Here is an 11,525-nt window from a genome sequence, read left to right as displayed (position 1 = left end):
TCAAAGCCACTGAGAATCACCACCTCAGGAGCTTCACAGAAAACACTGACTGAATTGTAGCTTTTAATGTGAAAATTGTAATCAGTAATCGGCTGAACTATATTTCCTTCACTTTTCACTCAATTTAAATCAGATCAAATCTTGCTTTCTCCAACCAGGTCTTCTGTTTGCTGTGTGAGTGGGTGTCCACCATCTTCCTCTTTCTACCTATCAGATATTCTCAGCTTCACCGTCCCTTTGCCCTCTGTCCTTCTGCAACTCCAGACTACATTCCATCACACTAACCAAGTATTTAAAAAAAAATCTTGTGTAGTACAATTCTTACCTTACCCGCTACACAAAGGAAGAACACCCCACATTAAATGCCGCAAGATGAGCGAATAGACAGGACAGGGTAGCATCCAAAGTGTTACTCGCTCAGCCACCCAACATACAAGATCAAGTATGCAGCGTTCGCTTAACTAACCCTTTCCCAGGATTTCCTGCCTTCAGGAACCGTCTAGTTTGGATTCAGGGACAGATTCGTTCCTGTTGCTGAAAGTTCATCACTCAAGAGTTTGTAAGAAGACGACTTTCTGTACTGCATTTGAGTGAATTGGAAAACTGGGTGCCGTCATGAATAAGAACGAACTAGACATGAAGCATGCTAGGTGAGGAAAATCTAAAGGGACTTTCTACGCAAGACCACCAAACCATGAAACTCGCTGCCCCAATAAACCAGGTTAATTGTCTAGTGGATTTTTCTTGTGTTGGTTGAGACATTATTTGAGTGGAGAGGAATTTCCTTTATAGTTTCTATATTTTATCAAATGTAACATCTCATCTGTTTGCTTTTAATAGATAATACTTCTTGTAAATATTTTCTGGGTCTTTTTTTCCTCAAAAATAACTGGTGTTTTTTTTTTCATTTAGCTGTTGTTGGTTGCCAGAATTAGTGAGCAAGTGAGATATGAAAATGAAATAAATAAACATATTTGTGCCAGCATCCGGTCCACTCCTTGAGAGTTTGTTCACTGCGCTTGAGTTTGGTGGAAGAGGTTCTAGCATCACTATTGAAGTGATAGTCAGCCATCTGGTCAACTTTTATACAAGGCCAGAAGGAGCTTCTCTCTTTAGCTTACTATAGGATCTTCTCTCCTATCGATCTAGCTGCAGAGGTAACGAAGTGCTATGAATAGATTATAGAACAGAATAACAGAGTTGGAAAGGATCTTGGAGGTCTTATAGTCCAACCTCCCTGCTTAGGCAGGAACCCCTATACCATTTCAGATAAATGCTTATCCAATCTCTTCTTTAAAATATCCAGTGTTGGAGCATTTACAACAATGGTTCTCAACCTGTGGGTCGCGACCCCATTGGGGATCGAATGACCCTTTCACAGGGGTCACCTAAGACCATCGGAAAACACATATTTTTGATGGTCTTAGGAACCGAGCCATAATTTTATGGTTGGGGGTCACCACAATATGAAGAACTGTATTAAAGGGTTGTGGGATTAGGAAGGTTGAGAACCACTGATTTACAACTTCTGGAGGCAGGTTGTTCCACCGATAAATTGTTCTCACTATCAGAAAATTTCTCCTTAGTTCTAAGTTGCTTCTCTCCTTGATTAGTTTCCATCCATTGCTTCTTGTCCTGCCCTCAGGTGCTTTGGAGAGTAGCTTGACTCCCTCTTCTTGTGGGGCAGCCCCTGAGATACTGGAACACTGCTATCATGTCACCCCTAGCCTTCTTTTCATTAAACTAGACATACCCAATTCCAGCAACCATTCTTTATATGTTTTAGCCTCCATATCCTACTTATCTTTGTTGTTCTTCTCTGCGTTCTTTCTAGAGTCTCAATATCTTTTTTACATGATTGCAACCAAAACTGGATACAATATTCCAAGGCATCATAAAGTGGTATTAACACTTCATGTGATCTTGATTTTATCCCCATGTTTATGCAGCCTAGAACTGTGTTGGCTTTTTTAGCAGCTGCAGCAAACGGCTGGCTGATATTTAAATGTTTTGTCCACTAGGATTTCAAGATCTCTCTCACAGTTACTATTATCGAGCGAGGTATCACATATCCTGTATCTGTGCATTTTGTTTTTCTTGCCTAGGTGTAGAACCTTACTTTTTTCACCATTTCATTTTGAGGAATGCATTTGTCAAATGCCTTCCTGAAATCTAACTATACTTTGTCCACAGCATTTCGCTGGTCTACTAATTTTTACTTTGTCAAAGAATGAAATAAGATTGGTTTGGCATGCTCTGTTTTTAACAAAGCCACGATAGCAGAACTGTTTTGGTTTTTTTTAATTAAGTCCAAGTGGCAATACAGTTAAAAGGAGTTTAAGACAAGGGACAGTAAGCTAGCAAGCAAGATCTGAACACAGATGTGGGGAAAATACTCAGCTGAACAGAAAAGTTTCCAAGAACTAAGAGGTCAGTAGATGACTAATGGTCATATCACTTCTAATGCTGACTTTCATACACTGATTGGGAACCAAGAGGCAATCTCTTTTGAACATCTGTCTTTTAACGAACTACTCTAATATGTCATTCTCCAAACAGAAGATAGAACATAAAATAATAAGTGTGGAAGGAACATTGCAGAACTTCCAGTCCAGCTTCTTACTCAAGAAGGAGACACAATACCGTTCCAAACAAATGGATCTTTAGGCTCTTCTTGAAAATCTCCATGTTGGAGCAATTTTTGGAACCAAGCCATTCCACTGGTTAATTCTTCTCATTGTCAGAAAGTTCTAGTTTGGTTCTATACTTGATTAGCTTCCATCCATTCCTTCCTGTCCTGCCTTTGTGTACTTTGGACAATGGTTTGTCCCCTTTTTTCTCTGTGGCAGTCCTTCAAATATCGGAACACTGCTATCATATCACTCCTTGTGCTTTTTTTCATTAGACTAGACACACCCAATTCCTTCAACCCTTCTTCATATATTCTTGCCTCCGATGTCCCTTGATCATCTTTTGTTGCTCTTCTCTGTACTCTTTCTAGAGTTTCAACATCTTTTTTATATCGTGGTGACCAAAACTGGGTGCAATTTCCAAGTGTAGGTTGACCCACTTTTCTATGTGACAATCCCTCAATTACTAGAAGACAGTTATCATATAGCCGCTGGTCCTTCTCTTTGTTAGACTAGACCAGGAGTCAGCAACCCACAGCTCTGGAGCCTCATGTGGCTCTTTCATTCCTCTGTTAAGGCTCCCTGTCACCGGTCGGTAAAAGGAAAATGGACTCTACATTAGCAGGAGACTCATTGGTGGGGGAACCGGACTTCTGGTCAGCAGAGGAAAAAGGACACCATGCTAGGAGGAGACTCTATGGTGGGGGAACCAGATTTCCGGTCAGCTCCAGAATTGAATGGTGGGGGGGGGGGGCTTCCAGTTAGGACCTTTGTGTGGCTCTTTGAGTGTTTAATGTTGCTGACTCCTAGACTAGACATGCCTAGTTCCCTCATTCATTATATGGTTTAGCCTCCTGGCCCCTTATCATCTTTGTTGCTTTCTTTGCACTCTGCTGGACTGCAAGATCCCAGGATGTAGTTCTTGAGTTTTCTCTCCCAATATATCCAGAGGGCTCCAGGTTGGGGAAGAATAGTTCTGCTTTTGAATGCAGAAGGAACACCGGTCTTTTAGCCCTCAGATGGGAAAGGAATGCAAAGGCGTTTCCATCTATAAGGTCCTTTTTTCCCCTGCTCTCCTTTCTCCTGGAGGAAAAAAAGAAATTATATTAATGACTTGAGGAATGTGTTACTTTGCTGGAAAGCAAACAAAAAAAAATCTAGAAAAATGAAAACGCTGCAGTCTCTTATTGTAGGCAGTTATGCAACTGGCTTTCCACTAAACCCAAAGTCTATGAATCACAGATGGGTCACCCACCACGTCTGATTGTTTGTGATTCAGCATACCCAAACAGAGGAAGGGATCACTAGATCAAGTCCCTCTGGAAATAGGATTGCAAGACAGTCCGTTACTCAACAGCGGATCTGCCTCTTTACTCCAGCTATTAAAGCCCTTTCTCAAAATCCTGCTTTTACTAACAGCTTGGACACATCTGGGTGTTAACACACACAGAGGGGAAGAGTTTGCATTATTTCGCTTTTATTAATTCTGAGAGAGAAGCCCGTCCTGTTCCAATATCTAATTCAGCAATTCTGAAGAAAAAGAAAAACAGGACTGTACTTTTTTAAAGAGAAGAATGTTCAGTAGAACAGGACTCTGTGTCCTTCGGTTTGAAATTGGAAAGGAACTAGGCCTTCACTTTCATCAGTTGCGATGTAAGCCCAAATCCTGGTTAATGTTGTTCTAGTACTTTAGGCTGTACAAGGAGAGCCGTATGGTTATAGATCCGTGCATACATGGAGAAGAAGTAACATGATAGGATATCACAAACTTGACATCATAAGGCCAGTTCCTCCTTGTATAGCCTAGTGTGTCTATCTAGTCCCCTCTTGCCAGAGATATTATAGAAACAATATTGAATCCAGCAATTGTATTCCTTAAATGGGAGTGTCTATAAAGAGTCTCAATCATCCAGATTATGGCTGTCCCGAATTCCCAAAAGGCAATTGGTTAACAGATTAACAGAGTTGGAAGGGACCTTGGAAGTCATCTAGTCCAACCCCCTGCCCAAGCAGGAGACCCTACACCATTTCTGACAGATGGCAGCCCAGTCTCTTCTTGAAAGCTTCCAGTGACGAATCTCCCACAACTTCTGAAGTCAACTTCTTTTCCATGGGTTCATTGCTTTCACTGTGAGAAAATTTCTTTTTATTTCCAGGTTGAATCTCTCCTTGTTCAGTTTCCATCCATTATTCCTTGTCTGGCCTTTGGGTGCGTTGGAAAATAGCTTGACCCCCTCCTCCCTGTGGCAGGCCCTCAAAAAAAGATGCTTTTTCCAAAAGGCAACTGGATTTCCTTGATGTTTTCCTTGAAAATGTTTCATTTCTCATCCAAGCAGCTTCTTGGATGAGAAGCGAAATGTTTTCAAAGAAAACACCAAGAAAGTCCAGTTGCCTTTCAAAAAAGCACCTTTGGAACTTAAGTGCGAGTGTATCACACAGAACATAGAATAATATCATTTTTCTAATCATACCATAGAATATACCTTTCCAGACAAGTGGTTGTCCAGTCTTTTAAAGAAGAAACTAGACATCCCAAAGGTGCTTTCCCAAGAGGCAACTGGACTTTATTTTTATTTTTATTTGAAGATGTTTCGCTTCTCACCCATGAAGCTTCTTCAGGTCTGATTGGATGTTGGTGAATGGAAGAATTTATACTCCTTGCAGGCAGCTGGTCATTTGCATTCTTTTAGCAAGTCATTAAGGCCACCGGAGGTTTATCTGGGTCATCTCAGGGTCACCTGACCGGTGCAAATGGCTGTGGAGTTGTTGAGTCATATTAGCTCAGGAATTCTGGGAGCTCAGGAATTCTGGGAGTTGAAGTCTACATGTCTTAAACTTGCCAAGTTTGGAGACCCTTGAGTTAGATTATGTTTTATCCCTCTCCCATGGTTGGAGAGGGCTGTTCAATTTTGACATGGATGGCCTCTTTAAACCCTCTTTCAAACCAGCGGTCCCCTCTGTACAAAATGTGGACTTTGCTGTCTTCAAAAGTGTGGCCTTTGTCTTTTAAATGCTGATGGGCTGCTCAATCTAGTCCTGATGGGTTTGTTCTCCAATTTTGTGCCATGCGTTTATGAAGTGGTTGTTTTGTTTCCCCAATGGACAGATCTGCATATGGTTCACTGCATTGTATGGCATATACCACGTTGCTCAGTGTGTGTCTGGGTGTTTTATCCTTGGGGTGGTCAGCCACTTGTCTAGAATGGTATAGGGCAGTGGTCGCCAACCAGTGGGCTGGGGACCACTGGTGGTCCACAAGAAAATTTTGGTGGTCCGCAGAGAAATGTCACCCCAAAGCATCCCCAAAGCACCCCCAAAGCGATTAATCCAGGCTGCATGGAAATACAAGGCTGTGCCACCCACATGGCTTGTGGGAACACAAGGCTTGTGTCTCTTATATTGCGAATAACATGAGGTAGTGAGGGGAGGGGGGAAAGGGCAGAGGGGGGAACTTTCCCCACTCTCCCTATACACCTGGCCTGGCCACTGGGCTGCTTCTTTCCCCTTCTTTCCATGTCTGCTTTTGGCTGCACACAAGGAAAGCAGCAAAAGTTTTTCTTTCTCTCCTCCAAACTCCGCCAGAAATGAGTCTTTGGGACCCTGCAAGGCCTCCTGCTCCAAGAGGCTGCACTGGTGCAACAAGTCTCATAAAGACTCATTTCTGCTGCTTTCCTTGCATGAAGCCAAAAGTCTCTCTCTATTTCTCTCTCCCCCTGAGAATGGAGCTGGAGACAATATCCTGAGATCCCAAATAAAGAATGATCAATTGGTAAGAAAACGGGGTGGGGAATTTTCCTGCAGACTTTTTTGGGGGATTTTCCCTGGGTCTCTGGTCTGCGGGATTTAAAATTATGAGTTTGGTGGTCCCTGAGAACCAAAAGGTTGGCGACCCCTGGTATAGGGTCTCATTCAGCAGGGGATTAGACCAGAAGACCTACAAGGTGTCTTCCAACTCTGTTATTCTGAATTAATAGGTTTGGAAGGAAACATGGAAGTCTTCTATTCTAACTAGATCACAAACACTTGTTCCCGAGTGTCAATCTGAAGCTTCTTCTTCCTGGCCCTGGATTGTTCCCATGGAAGATCTTGTACCATCATCAGAAAGCAAACATTCCTTTCTTACTGAAAAGTAAAACCAGCCTTGGGCAGCCTTGATGATGAGTTTGCAATGAGATGAGATGCCCCCAAATTGGGGTATTTCAAGATGGTTACTCAATACTTCATTCTCAACTCTGGACAATGACATGGGCAAAGCCCTGTGGGTTGGAAATGGAGGTTCATTCATTTTTCCTGTAGACATTTGCATTCCCCTTACTAGGGAACTCACCCAAAGCCTCAGAATCTGAAAATGAGAGCACCTACTAATTTTCAAAATGAAAATATAATTATTAACTGTTGCAATTTTCGTGACAGTTTCAGGATGACTTGGGGGAGGGTTTGATTTTGATATATTGACATGGAAATGTTGCCAACATTTCAACCGAAAAGAGAAAACTAATTACAGTAATCATTCAACTCTCACATGTCGTAGTTTAAAAGGTAACTGATACTAGAATGACACACTTACGAATGCTCTTGGAAACATTCTCTCCTAGGGAGGAAGACATGCAAACAAGTCTTACTTCAGATGCAAATTCGCTAAGCATACATCGTTAACAGTTTCCCCAATGCATGAATGTCTAAACTTAGAAGGGGAAGGTGCCTCTTGGTCTAGTTTGGCTGAGAAGCTCAGCACACCACAAAATTTCCAGAGGACTGTGTCTGAAGCATCTTTTGATCTATCCTTTACTACTGTGGTTAGAATAAACCAGGCCAGTTTTGTTTTCAAATAGTTAATCAACCTTAGTGCACAAAGAACATTAAGCTTTGCATCTCTCTCTCTCTCTCTCTCTCTCTCTCTCTCTTTCTCCATCTTCCTCTCTCTCATCCTCACCCTCTCTCTCTCTCACCCTCTTTCTCTCTCCTGTCCATCCAGGTCTATTTCTAACAATCCATTCATCCGACTCTGTCCGTCTATCTATCCACCATCCAACTCTTACCATTCATTCAACTCTTACCATCGTTTGCTTGCCTGCCTGCCTGCCTGGCTATCTGTGTGTCTGTCTGTGTTTGTCTGTCTATCTATCTATCTATCTATCTATCTATCTATCTATCTATCTATCTATCTATCATCTATCTATATCTATGTCTATCTATCTATCTATCATCTATTTGTCTCTATCTATGTCTGTCTATCTATCTATCTATCTATCTATCTATCTATCATCTATCTATATCTATGTCTATCTATCTATCTATCTATCTATCTATCTATCTATCTATCTATCTATCATCTATTTGTCTCTATCTATGTCTGTCTGTCTATCTATCCTATCTATCTATCCATCCATCCATCCATCCATCCATCTATCCATCTATCCATCCATCCATCCATCCATCCATCCATCCATCCATCCATCCATCCATCCATCTATCTATCTATCTATCTATCTATCTATCTATCTATCTATCTATCTATCTATCTATCTATTCTATCTACAGTATGTATCCTATCTAAATAGGGTGCCCTTCTTCCATTTATACCAACAACACCTACCGTTAAGTTTAGTTTTGGTGGCTAAGGATGGATTCAATTCAATTAAACTGGATGGTTTCTGGGGTTGCATCGGCACTAGAGAGACTGAGGCCTGAGCCTTTTCTGTGACAGTTCAACACCAGATAAATAGCGTCCAGTTTAATTCAATTTCTTGCCGGTCTCATTCAAGGACCACCTGAACTTGACAGAGAAAGGCACAGATACCATACCCAATCACACACGCACAGAGAGATTTACAGATTTTACAGATTAAGAGTGGGAAAGGACCTTGAAGGTCATCTAGTCCAACTATCCCTCCCAAGCAAGGAGACCCTATACCATTTCTGACAGATGGCAGTCCAGTCTCTTCTTGAAAGCTTCCAATGATGAAGCTCCCACATCCTCTGAAGGCAACTTCTGTTCCATGGGTTGATTGTTCTCATGTGTCAGAAAATTTCTCCTTATTTTCAGGTTAAATCTCTCCTTGATATATACGAACACTCGGGGAAGGAGGTGGTGAGACAGCCACTAAGCCTGAGGTGGATTTGCCTGGCGTGACCTCAAACAAAGCCATATTCACCTGACACTTTGCTCAGGAATCCACTCTGTTCTAAGATCTTTCTTTTTTTTTTCAACGTGTCAAGAAGGAACAATACTTTTTAAGCTGCCTTGAAAAAAAAAGGCTGCTCAGAACTAAGAAAATAAAATGTCAGGTGTGTTGTTGTTGTTTCTTCCCGCCCCCCCCCCGCCTCCATTTTCAGTCAAGTGCTCTTAACTTGTAAGGAAGAGAAAATTAAGTGTGCCAAAGGTTGGCGTGTTCTTGGGCACGATGCCCCAGCTTTGAAGTGTAGAAAATTGCTAGTTGTACACTGAAGATGAAAAGAAAGCGAACGGCGCCCGTTGCACCTGACAGGCTGCCCTCTGATAAGAGCCAGTCTCACCTGGAAAGGGGGTGAGGCGTGCTACGACTTCCTTTGCACCTTGAAAAACCACGCTGGTTTTCTCCATCCTGTTTAGGTCCAGCTGGGCTCTACAGCTCTGTTCTTCCTTGGATTTGTCTGGAAGAACCAACCCGAAACAAAGAAAGAAGCGTGTCTATAAAAAAAAGCAGCAAAAGAGGCCTTGCTTCGTTTTCAAATGCAGATTACGACCATCGCTGAGCCCAAAATTTCTAAGCGAGATGGTTTGCCCCATTTTACGACCTTTCTTGCCAGCGTTGTTCAGTGAATCGCTACAGTTGTTAAGTTAGTAACGCGGTCGTTAAGGCAATCAGGCTTCCCCATTGACTGTGCTTGTTAGAAGGTCGCAAAAGGGGATCGCAGCAGAGGTGGGATTCAGCCGGTTCTGACCAGTTCTGGAGAACCGGTAACGGAAATTTTGAGTAGTTCGGAGAACCAGCAAATATCACCTCTGACTGGCCCCGCCTCCATCTATTCTCCGCCTCCTGAGTCCCAGCTGATTGGCTGGGTCTTCTTTTGTTGCCCTGCACAGGAGAACGGAGCTGGAAAGCAGGTTAGTGGGGTCCAGAGGGAATGGAGATTTTGCAGTAACCTTCCCCTGCCACGCCCACCAAGCCACGCCCACAGAACCGGTAGTAAAAACAAATTGAATCCCACCACTGGATCACATGGGGTGCCACAACCCACCATAAATATGAGTCAGGTGCCAAGAGCCCAAATTTGGATCATGTGACCATGAAGAGGCTACAACGGCCGTGTGAAAAATGGCCATAAGTCACTTTTTCCATTGTCATTCTAATTTTGAACAGTCACAAAAATGAGCTGTTGTAAGTCGAGGGCTACCTGAATGTGATTAGATTAACAGAGTTGGAAGGGACCTTGCAGGACATCTAGTCCAAGCCCCCACCCAAGCAGGAGAGCCTACACCAAGTCTGACAATCTCTTCCCATCTCCAATCTCTTCCATTACCAATCGCTTCTTGAAAGCCTCCAGTGATGATGCTCCCACCACTTCTGAAAGGAAGCTGTTCCATTGGTTCTCATTGTCAGTAAATTTCTCCTTAGTTCTAAGTTGAATCTTTCCTTCATTAGTTTCCACCCATTATTCCTTGTCTGGCCTTCGGGTGCTTTGGAAGATAGCTTGCCCCCTTCCTCTTAGTGGCAGCCCCTCAAATATTGGAAGACTGCTATCATGTCTACCCTGGTCCTTCCGTTCACTAGACTAGCCATGCTCTTCCAGAGGAAACAACATATTCCCAGAGGGGAAAAAAAAGTACGTTTGCATGTGTGCGCACAGGTCTAGCATATTCTCTTTGCTCAAATCACCAACTCTGACAACCCGAGATGCTCCTTGTTGCTTTTGCTGAGCAAAATTAATAAGGAACATGCGGTGCCCTTATTTGGACAAATACGGCATGCGCATGATCGCCTGTCATGCTCAAGAAGCCATTCATGAAAAAGTCTGCCTTCGGTTTGTGGTGCAGCACAAGCAGGAACTGCGAGTGACTAATTCCACAAGGCTTTTCAAAAATAGCCCGACAAGCTGGAGTGATGGTTGGGATGCGAGGGGGAAAAGGAAGGAAGGAAAGAAGGAAGAATAATAATTTTGCAGATGCTTTACTGAAACTTCAGCTGGTCAGTCAGTTTCTTCCTTAGATGTTCAGCCTGACCTGATTGTGTCACATTGGGTAGTCTAAACAGGATGGTGTTCCCCTCAGTTTTCTGCTTCTGCCCATCTTCTGTAACTATACAACTGTCTGGTTTGGCTCATCAACCCAACAGGACAGACACAGACTTCAGAGGATAATTAGGACTGCAGAAAAAACAATTGCTATCAACCTCCCTTCCATGGAGGACCTGCATACTGCACGAGTCAAAAAGAGGGCTGTGAAAATATTTACAGACCCCTCACATTCCGGACATAAACTGTTTCAACTCCTTCCCTCAACACGATGCTATAGAGCACTGCACACCAGAACAACTAGACACAAGGACAGTTTTTTTCCTGAATGCCATCACTCTGCTAAACAAATAATTCCCTCAACACTGTCCAACTACAGTGGAACCTCAGGTTGCAATCTCTTCTGTTTGTGACCAAATCCGGTGGCGAACAAAAAAGTCCATCCTATTTTTGAATTGGGTCAGGTGAATCATGGCACTGTTAATAACATGGTGGTCCAGTGAATCTGGCTTCCCCAGGGGCTTTGCTCATCAGAACGTTGCAAAAGGGGATCACACTGCAACTGTCGTAAATATGAGTCAGTTGCCATGCATCTGGATTTGATCGCATGACCATGATGATGCTGCCATGGTTGTGTGGAAAAAATAGTCATACACTGCTTTTTTCAGTGCCATTGTAATG

General features: G+C 42.9%; 1 long non-coding RNA gene across 1 annotated transcript; it reads right to left on the bottom strand.

Moving 5' to 3' along the window:
• Positions 1 to 1,858: 1,858 nt before the first annotated feature.
• Positions 1,859 to 9,300, bottom strand: LOC148126456 (uncharacterized). Its single transcript, XR_015743307.1, has 2 exons — positions 9,147 to 9,300; positions 1,859 to 3,713 (listed from the first exon to the last, which is right to left on the bottom strand). It is a non-coding gene; the product is annotated as an uncharacterized LOC148126456 (long non-coding RNA).
• Positions 9,301 to 11,525: the final 2,225 nt, after the last annotated feature.

This window comes from Pseudonaja textilis, chromosome 3, assembly GCF_049901715.1.
Source record: "Pseudonaja textilis isolate UNSWEBS1 chromosome 3, rPseTex1.2, whole genome shotgun sequence".
Lineage (NCBI taxonomy): Eukaryota > Metazoa > Chordata > Lepidosauria > Squamata > Elapidae > Pseudonaja > Pseudonaja textilis.
The sequence above is the reverse complement of the archived record's forward strand: the minus strand, read 5'-3'. Positions and strand labels throughout refer to the sequence as shown.